We start from the raw sequence: 10,143 nt of genomic DNA, 5'->3' as shown, positions 1-10,143 counted from the left end.
GGCTCTCTGTCCCGTTCACCCACTGGTGAGCATCGCGTGGGTGTCTTCTCACCAGTGAAGGGGACACACAGGAGGACCAAACACACAGATTTCTCAGGCAACCGGGGGGGGGGGGGGGTAGTACAAACGACATCAGGGAATAACCAGGGAACGACGCCAGTGAAAGAGAGAAACGTGAACCAGCACACCAGTAAGGCAAGAGAACATGCTGGAGAGCAAGGCTGGGATCATGGTGACTACTCAGAAGACCAGGGGTGGGGAAAATGTAAACGAGGAACCCACCTACAAGGTGACCAACCCAAATACCTGTGGCTTCCAACTGGAAGAAAAGTTAGACAGTGAAAAAAACCAAACCACACAATCGAATTTTAAATTAGAAATGACGCGGCGATAATTCACATTAAAAAGGCCAATCATATTTGTATGGTAACTAGTATCCTTTTTGGAGCCTTCCATTCCAAATATTCCAACTCCCCCCCCCCCCCCCCCCCCCCCCCCCAGGGCTGTTCCTTACAGCACTCTTTCTCTCTCCATACCAATCTGTACACTAGTAGAACTATCAAGTGGCTCGATGGCGTGTCGCAGGGTTAACTGGCCCGGCTAGGGATGGAATTCAGGAAACCATCACAGACGGACCATTCTGCTGCCTCCTGTATTTTAGAAACAGCTGTTTCGAACCTGCCTCTGCCCAATTCCATCTTCTAGGAAAGGCTGAGAGCACACAGAGAAGCAGTTCATTCTTTCATAAGGGGATTGGTGAACCTGGTTCAACATGCCATTTTCAGAGAAAAAAGAGAAAAGACCTGCACTGTAAAGCATAACGAAGGAGTAGATTGATTATAGCTACTCCAAATTTTAGAGTGATACAATGACCACAGAGTTAAAAACTATCACTGTTACCACGGTTTATTTGACAATAGTCGGTTTAGTCTACAAGTTTAAGGCAAACATACTAATGCAGTTGCTTTTCATCAGAAATCATACTTATAAAGATTACATAAAGTCTGTCCCAAAACTTCTAAGAAATGTTCATTAATTAAAAATAAGTCTGATTAAGATGCTTTTACCAGGATACATGGATGAACTAAGGTGGCATACAATGTTTTTAAAAAAACAAAACAAAACATAACAAAAACACCAAGAGAAAACAAAAGGTAATGGCAACCTTTATCTTGTCTGAACAATGCATCTTTGAAAGGGTTAAACATCAGAAATTACTTAAAGGGAAATAAGATTGGCAGCCGTAAGGAACGCTATTCAGAAAATAAAGACGGTTACAGAGGCTACTTAAAAAAAGGACTGAACGCTGGGCTTCGGAAGAGGAGGAGCGCACGGTGATGGACAACCGTCCCAGGGAGCACACGGGGAGCTGCAGGAGGGCAGCGTTCCACCACACAGACGGACGGACCCGCAAAACCCGTGGACGGCACCGCTCCATCGCTTCTCAGAAAAAAAGGAGAGTAGATGCACTTGGTCAGCTGTTTCTTTTGTTTCCAGTGAGCAGTAAATGCCTAATCTCATTAAGAAAACAAAAATAAAATCTGAAGGAAGGCAGCCCTTTTTAACCAAAGGCGGAGTGTGGCTTATGTGTCTCCATTTAACACTGCCAAGCAGTTCTGCAGCAACTGTAGGTTACCCTAAAAAGGAAGGGAAAATAAATCATGAAGTGCAGACAGCCTGGAAGAGTTGCAGTGAAAATATAACAGCGCTGGGAATCCCGTAACTAACGCCACCTTTATTAAGACAACAGAACTCCGGAAACAGCTACTCACTATCCACACACGTACGGGTTTAAAGACATAAAACCGTATCATTTGTTTCACGTACAATGTTTTCCACACACCAGATTTCTTCAGGACATTTCCGTCTAGATCAGTATTATGGTTTTGAATTACTCGGCATGATTCTAATGAGGGATGAAACATGCCCTGTGTGTCCAAGTCAAACTACCGGACGTTTTGCAAGACCGGTTCTTATCACTTTCCTCTAGCCGTTAAAATCTGTGTATTAGAGTAGAGGTATATTAAATTATAACATACGCTTTCACGACTAAAGTAGTGAGTGATACCAGTTTTTATACACATAGCCGTAAGTTCCCGTACAACGGCAATCTGTAACATTCAGACAGACCTACGTACCCATTTGTAAAGCATGGGCGCTGGCATCCAAATTTAGACACGTGTCCGGACAAATGTAAGCATATATGGATTACACCGATAAATACATGGGGTAAAGGAAAACCTCTTCCTTCCAGTAAGTAGAAAGCCAACTAAAACGATGCGATCAGAAAAGTGACCGTCTGGCAGCCACCACAATAATCGACTGAGGCAAAAGTCATGAACGGTGGCTTTGAGCATAAGGCTGAAATGCCAATACCGTAGCCATTAGGTACGTAGGGCGATGGAAAATTTAAATTTCTGTTAATTAAAGTTAAATAAAAACTCAGTTTCTCAGTTGCACCACCCACATTTCAAGTGTAAGCGTTTGACGGCCACGTGTGGCTACTTAGTGGCTACCGTACCAGACAGTGCTGATGACAGAATACTTCCATCATCACACAAAATTCTATGGGACAGTGCTGGGTAAGCGATGGGGTATTTACACAGTCCCAAGTATCTCCCCACAGAATACTTCTTCATTTCAAAGTGTAGTAACTTGGCCACTGAGAAACCTGCAGACATCATCACTTGAACCAAATGATCAAAGTCAGACATTGCCAGCGAGGCAACTCATCAACAGCATGTACCTCCTGAAAGGATGCAGCAACGAGAAGGTCCGAGCACCACTTCTGGGCGATTCCTGCCACAGGTGGGGAATCTAAACTCAATAACTAGACGAACCCAAAGCGAGGGACATTTTACAGACCTGTGCTTTTCAGTGTCCAATGTTATGAAATACAAAGACTCAGGAACTTTCCAGGTTCAGGAAGTCTAAAACAACACGTGCCGGGGGTGCGGGGCGGGGAGGGCACCTGGCTGGCCCAGTTGGTAGAGTGCGCGACTCTCGACTCTCTCGATCCTGGGGGTCTTGAATTCAAGCCCTACAGCGGGTGTAGAGCTCATCCCAATAAAAACGAAAAGTCACGCCTGGGTGGCTCTGTCGGTTAAGTGTCCGACTCTCGGTTTCTGCTCAGGTCACAATCTCACAGTCTCGGTTTCGTGAGTTGGAGCCCTCCCCCACCCCACCCTGACAGCGCCGGAGCCTGCCTTGGGATTTTCTCTCTCTCGCTCGCTCGCTCGCTCGCTCGCTCTGCCTCTCCCCTTCTCCCACGTGTGCGCTCGTGCTCTCTCTCGCTCGCTCTCTCAAAATAAATACATAAACTTAAAAAATAAATAAAAAGACCTGTGCGCCGAATGTCATGTATTATCTTGAGTATCCTTTTGCCACTAAAGACATTATTCATTATTAGACAACTGGTGGCATAAAAGTCTGTGGATTAGATAATTGTACTGTATCCATAGTAATTTCCTGATCTTTGTAATTGCTCCAAGTATTCAAGAGAATTATTTGGTGTTAGGAAATCGACACTGAAGTGTTTAAGAGCCAAGAGACTTCCTATCTGCAACCTAAATGGTTTAAGACAAAAACAGGTATGTATAAGGGTAGGGGTGTGGTGTGTGTGTGTACTGTGTAAAGAGGAAAAGTAAAGAGGGAGGGAGGAAGAGGGGGAGGGGAGGACAGAGCGAACATGACAATATGCACATTTGAGGACTCTAGTGACAACTATCCAGGGATTCTTTGTACTTTTCTTGCAACTTTACTGAGCGCCTGAAATTGGGTGACAATAAACATTTAAGAATTTCAAGTGCCCCAGTAACTGTCAATATTGTGCCAGTATAACGATGGAACTGTGACAGATGATTCTGAGCCTGTCTGTATTTCTGACATGATCTTCTTAAAGGTATATCCCTCCAGTGGGACTAAGTCCAAGGATACACATCCTGCACTTGACACACTGCCAAAGCCCTGCAGAAGGGTGTACCCTGGTCCACACTTACCCACCAGGCACGAGGACTCCACGCCCTCATAGGCAGCAGTAGCATCACCTTTTTTTTTTTTTTTTTTTTTTTGGTCCGCTGCCTTTATCATACATTCTGTGCTTCATTAATAAAGTATCTGAGACTATCTTCAAGGACACAAAAGTGACCAAATGACCTAATTTTCTGTTATAACCAGGTTCCAATACATGGCAAGACATATCCCGGTTATAATGAATGAAATCCTAAGTAGTTTTAAACCATCTGGATGTAAATTTAACCAATGTCTAATCTCTTTGGAATAACTTATATGGATTCTGGGACCAAAATGGGACTTTGTTCAGATTTGCAAAATCATCAAGAAACCTCAGACGAGAGGGCAGGGTTTCTCAACCTCGGTGTTTGTTTTTTTTTTTTTTTTTTTTAAGCTTTATTTATTATTTTTTTAAATGTTTATTTTATTTTATTTTTGAGAGAGAGAGAGACACACAGAGAGAGAGAGAGAGAGAGAGAGAGAGAGAGAGAGAGAGAGAAGAGAATCCCAAGCACGCTCCACGGTTATCAGTGCAGAGCTGGACACGGGGCTCGAACTCACAAACCCGTGAGATCATGACATGAGCGGAAACCAAGAGTCAGACGCTTAACTGACTGAGCCACCCAGGCGCCCCAAGTTTTGTTTATTAAAGTAATCTCTCTACACCCAACGTGGGGCTTGAACTGGCAACTCTGAGATCGAGAGTCACACGTTCTTCTGACTGAGCCAGCCAGGCACCACCCACCCTACCCCCCATTTAAAAAAAAAGTTTATTTTATCATTATTTTTAAAATTTATTATCATTTTCTTAGGTAGGTCAAGAGGCGGGTGCTTGACTGACTGAGCCACCCAGGCGCCCCTGAACGATTTTATTTTTAAAGTCATCTCTACACCCGACGTGGGGCTCGGACCTACAACCCTGAGAACACGAGTTGCACGCTCCACCGACTGAGCCATCCAGTCTCAGTGTCCCTCAGTCTCGGCACACTTGACGTATTTGGGGCTGTGGAATCCTTTCCAATGGGGGCTCTCCTGTGCCCTGTCAAAAGTTTAGCAGCATTCCTGCCCTCTGCGCCCTACATACCGGTCGTAAACCCACCCATCCTCCGTTGTGACTACCAGACACGTCTCCAGAAATTGCTAAATGTCTCCCGGGAGGCAAAACTGCCTCTAGTCGAGAGAGCCACTGGAGTAGAAGACCCATCAGAGAACACATTTCAGAAAGGACCTGAAAAGCACAGAAATCTGGAAACCAGAGGCTGACAACCATGTATATAGTAAGGGTCAGCAAACTCTCTGTAAAGGGCTTAGTAAACACATAGTAAACATTTTAGACTTTGAGAGACATGTGGTCTCTGTTTTGCTGTAGTATGAAAGCAACCACAGACAGGGCACAAAGGAACGAGCTTGGCTGTATTCCAGTAAAACTTCACTTACAGATGAAATCTAAATTTCACGTAATTATCACGTGTCATGAAATATTATTCTTTCGCCTTTTTTTAAAGAACCACTGAGGGGCACCTGGGTGGCTCAGTCGGTCAAGCGTCGTCCGACTCTCGATTTCGGCTCAGGTCATGATCTCACGGTTGGTCGTGAGATCAGCCCCGCCTGGGATTCTGCACTGGGCGTGGAGCCTGCTTAACATACTCTCTCTCCGGGACACCTGGGTGGCTCTTTCGGGTAGGTGTCTGACTCTTGGGTTTCGGCTCAGGTCATGGTCTGGCGGTTAGGGAGTTCAAGCCCTACATCGGGCTTCACGCTGACAGTGAGGAGCCTGCTTGGTGTTCGTTCTCTCTCTCTCTCTCTCTCTCTCTCTCCCTCTCTCCCTCTCTCTCTCCCTCTCTCCCTCTCTCTCTCCCTGTCTCTCTCTGCCCCTTCCCTGCTCGTGCTCTATCTCTCTCTCCCTCTCAAAAAACCAACGCCATTCTTGGCTCACAGGCTACACAAAAACAGGCAGACTGTAATTTGCTAATCCTTCCTTAAACCTATTAACAAAATCCTGAATAGATTTTATAACCTCCTTACAAAGAACAAACATGGTGAACATTAGAAACCAACACGGGTGCAGTAACAATAAATCGTGCCAACCTTATCGAAGTATTTTCTTTTGAGAGGGTGATTAGACCAGGAAATCCGTAATATATAGCTTCATTGTAATGAGGAATTGGATGCTTCTTGTATCCATCACAGATAAAAGGGAAACGGTTGATGATAGTATAAATGGGTGAATTCCTAGCTACCCAAATAACCATCACCAAAGAATACTCATTAATAACTTAATATCAATTAGTATAGAAAGAAAGGGAGGGAACTAAAAATTCAGCCTTTTTGGGTACCGTGCACTTATCCAATTAGATGAACCAATGTTGACTCCTTTGGTCCCAATCAATCTTTTAAAGTAAAACTTAGATGACGACATAAAAGGGAAGTTCATACAAACTACAAATGTCCATCACTTGGGAGTAATAACCACTCTCCTAGTCAACTACTATATGATCAAATCGAAGTTTCCAAAAGATCTCACGCTGGGCTGAAACTAGCAAGCTACAATTTGACAGACATAACTGTGGCCTGCAACTTCATTTTAAAAATTAAATGCTCCGTACATGAAACAGTTCTAGAGACCTGTTGCACGACGATGTGAATATACTTAACAAGGCTGAACCGTACACTTTAAAAGTGGGTAAGACGGTACATTTATGTGTTTTTTACCACAAAAATGAAAACTATTACTACAAAGAATTAAACACACAACTATAGGTTGGAGGCTCGAAAACAGACCAAGAAGGAGGAGGAGAAGGAGGAGAAGATGTGTGATTATAAGCCAAATCAAGCTGGTGTAAGATGGTGCTAAAAAAAACAAAACACAAAAGAACCAAAAAACAAAAAAACAAACCCTTATACGAAAAGCAAAAAGAAAAAGAAAAAAAAGAAAAAACACAAAAAACCCTTATGCCTCTAAAACTGCCGTAAGAAGAAACGTATACAATAATAAGTCCACGTATGGAAAGGTGTTTCCATTTCTGGGTGCAATATTGAAAAAAAAATTTTTAATGTTTATTTACTTTTTTTTTTTTTTTTTTTGAGAGAAAGAGAGAGAGAGAGACATAGAGACGGAGAGAGACAGAGCACGAGCAGGGGAGGGGCAGAGAGAGAAAAGAGGGAGACACAGAATCCGAAGCAATTCCAGGCTCTGAGCTGTCAGCACAGAGCCCGACGTCGGGCTCGAACTCACGAACTGTGAGATCGTGAGATCGTGACCTGAGCCAAAGACAGAGGCCTACCCAACTGAGCCACCAAGGGGCCCCTGCATGCAATATTTGAAAACAGCAATGACCTAGTGTAATAATATAAAAAGCTTACTGAAATGTATGGGATAAAATATATTTAGCTCAAAGATGTCTAGCTTGTAGGAGAGAATATATTCAAATATTTGAGGGTAATATATCCAAATGTTTCTGTGGGAGAAATTAAATTCATTTTTCTTTCTTTTTTTAAAGCCAACCCATTTATTTTGAGAGTTTGAGAGAGACAGAGAGCGCGAGCGAGCGAGCGCACGAGCGGGGAGGGGCAGGGAGAGAGAGAACCCCAAGCAGACTCCACGCAGAGTTGGACGCAGGGCTCCTCCAGCTGACAAACTGTGAGACAGACCATGACCTGACCAAAACCAAGAGTCGGATCCTCAAACGACAGAGCCACCCAGGCATCCGTCAAATTTATCTTTCTTATTTCACATGACAAAACTCTGACCAATTTGTCAAAGTGACACACAAGCAGCTTTCTGTGCGTTATGGAGTGTCCCGAACGTCTTAGTAGAGTCTCAAGCTTTTTAATGACTTTCAAAGTGTAAATACTATAAATATATTAACAAAACAAAACAAAACACTAACAAGTTTATTTAAATTTCTTTAATACTTATAATTTGGGGAATTCTGAATATATTTTTACTTTCAGTCCTTCTGATTGAAGCCAGCAAATATTGAATTTTTAAAGAAGTTTTTATTAAAGATAGATTTATCTTTTTTAAGCAGTCAAAAATGATACTGGTTTCCATATTAGGTACTAGGGTCTTGCAGAGCTGACCGCTTAGAGAAATTGTACGTATTATTCTTGCTTGAATTAGATGATCTTTAAGTTCGCTGGCAATTCTAAGATTCTCTAGTTCTAACCTTATTAGAAGGCTTGGGCCAAGCTTTATCTTAACTACAAGAAAGGGCTGAATCTGGAGGAAACAAACACTATAAAAAACCCTGGGCGAAGGATATTTATTTACTAACATTAAATTATTCTGAAGTACTAAAATGATCTTCAAAAATTAGCATTCCAATTATAATTCATTCTAATCCAGGAATGGTTCTTCCAATATCCCTCCAGAAAGAAACTGTCATTAAAGGATTATTATCAATTCCATAACTGACTCCTTCCTTCCTCCCTGCCTTCCCCTCTTTCTTTTTTTTTAAGTAATCTCTACACCCAACACCCAACGTGGGGCTCAAACTCACATCCAGGAGATCAAGAGTCACATGCTCCACCGAATGAGCCGGCCAGGCACCCCATAATTCATTCATTCATTCATTCATTCATTCATTTCTTTCTTTTCTTTCTTTCTTTCTCTCTCTCTCTCTCTCCCTCCCTCCCTCCCTTTTCTTTTTAATGTGTATTTTTTTACTTTTGCGGGGGAAGGGCACAGAGGGGGGACAGAGGATCTGAAAGGGGGCCGCACAGCCTAACGTGGGACTTGAAACTCACCAATCGTGAGGACCCAGGTGTCCCAAGACTGACTCATTTCTAAATTATAAGTCACGTAAAATATTAAACCTTGACTATGACACTAACCTTTGCATGCTTCAGTTCTAACTCTGCCAGTTCCACTAAATTTTTTCTGAATGCGGCAACTCTTCTCGTCTTAAAATCTATAAGTTCTGTGAACAAAAGAAATTAGGATTAACTATTTAATTCACATAATAGTTGAAGGTATACCGTATAATTAAAGGTTAATATAACAGTACCTTGTTTTGCAGATTCAGATATTTTTTCAAATTTCTGACAACATAATTGTTGGGATGTCTCAGCCTGAAGAACATCTTTATTTTTCGCTCTTGCTTTATCCAGTGCTTTATTAGCATTTTCATAATCCACTAGTGACCTAGATCTTCGATAGAGGAGATCCTATACAACAGAATGCTTCACAGTAAGACACACTGCGTGTTTCGAACAGTTACGGGCAACCACCACCACCCCACTGCCCCCATCATCATCAGAGCTAACGCTTACGCCATGAAGATCACATGCCAGTCACCCTCCAAATGGCCTTTATAACAGCTTTACGGAGATGTAATTCACACACAGACAACTCGTTCCAAGTGCACAATTCACGGGTTTTTGGTGTGCTGGCAGAGTTGTATAACCATCACCACCATCAATTTTGGAGCATTTTTGTCGATCAAAAAGAAACCCCACATCCATCAGCAGTCATTCTTCATTTCCTCCTTGCCACCCCCCAACCCCTCCCCCCCCCCCAACCCTAGACAACCGCTGATCTGCTTTCTGTCTCTATAGATTTGCCTATTCTGGGTGTGCCATGAAAACAAAAATGGAATCACGTAATATGTGGCCTTTTCTGTCTGGCTTTCTTCACACAGCATAAAGTTTCGAGTTCATTCATGTTATAACTGAATCAGTACTTCATTCCTCTTGACTGTTAAATAATATTTCGCCGTAAGGACAGACACACCACATGGATGTGTCCGTTCACCAGGGGAGAGACATTTGTTTCCACACTCTGCCTATTATGAATAATGCTGTTATGAACATTTGTGTATAAGTCTATGTGGGAACATGTCTTCCTTTCTCTTTCTATCTCATTACTTAGGGGTGGAATTGCTGGGTCACTTGGTAATTCTATGTTCAACCTTTTGAGAAACTGCCAGACTGTTTTCCAAAGTGGCTGCACCATTTTACATTTCTGCAGACGCTGTACGAGTGTCCCAATTTCTCCACATCCTTGGCAACACTTATCTTTTTGATTAAAGCCACCTGGTGGTGTGAAGTGGTATCACGCTGTGGTTTTATTTTGTTTTGTAAAGATTTTATGTATTTATTTAAAAAAATATTTTTAGGGGTCCTGGGTGG

The 10,143-nt window shown here is 42.6% G+C and overlaps 1 long non-coding RNA gene across 1 annotated transcript; it reads right to left on the bottom strand.

The window, feature by feature from the left end:
* Window positions 1–890: 890 nt before the first annotated feature.
* LOC122222452 lies at window positions 891–9,487 on the bottom strand. The gene is made up of 4 exons (XR_006203761.1): window positions 9,286–9,487; window positions 9,021–9,180; window positions 8,848–8,933; window positions 891–1,637 (listed from the first exon to the last, which is right to left on the bottom strand). It is a non-coding gene; the product is annotated as an uncharacterized LOC122222452 (long non-coding RNA).
* Between the last annotated feature and the right edge of the window lie 656 nt (window positions 9,488–10,143).

This window comes from Panthera leo, chromosome B3 (genome assembly GCF_018350215.1).
Source record: "Panthera leo isolate Ple1 chromosome B3, P.leo_Ple1_pat1.1, whole genome shotgun sequence".
NCBI classification, from domain to species: domain Eukaryota; kingdom Metazoa; phylum Chordata; class Mammalia; order Carnivora; family Felidae; genus Panthera; species Panthera leo.
This window is presented reverse-complemented; position numbering and strand designations above follow the sequence as displayed.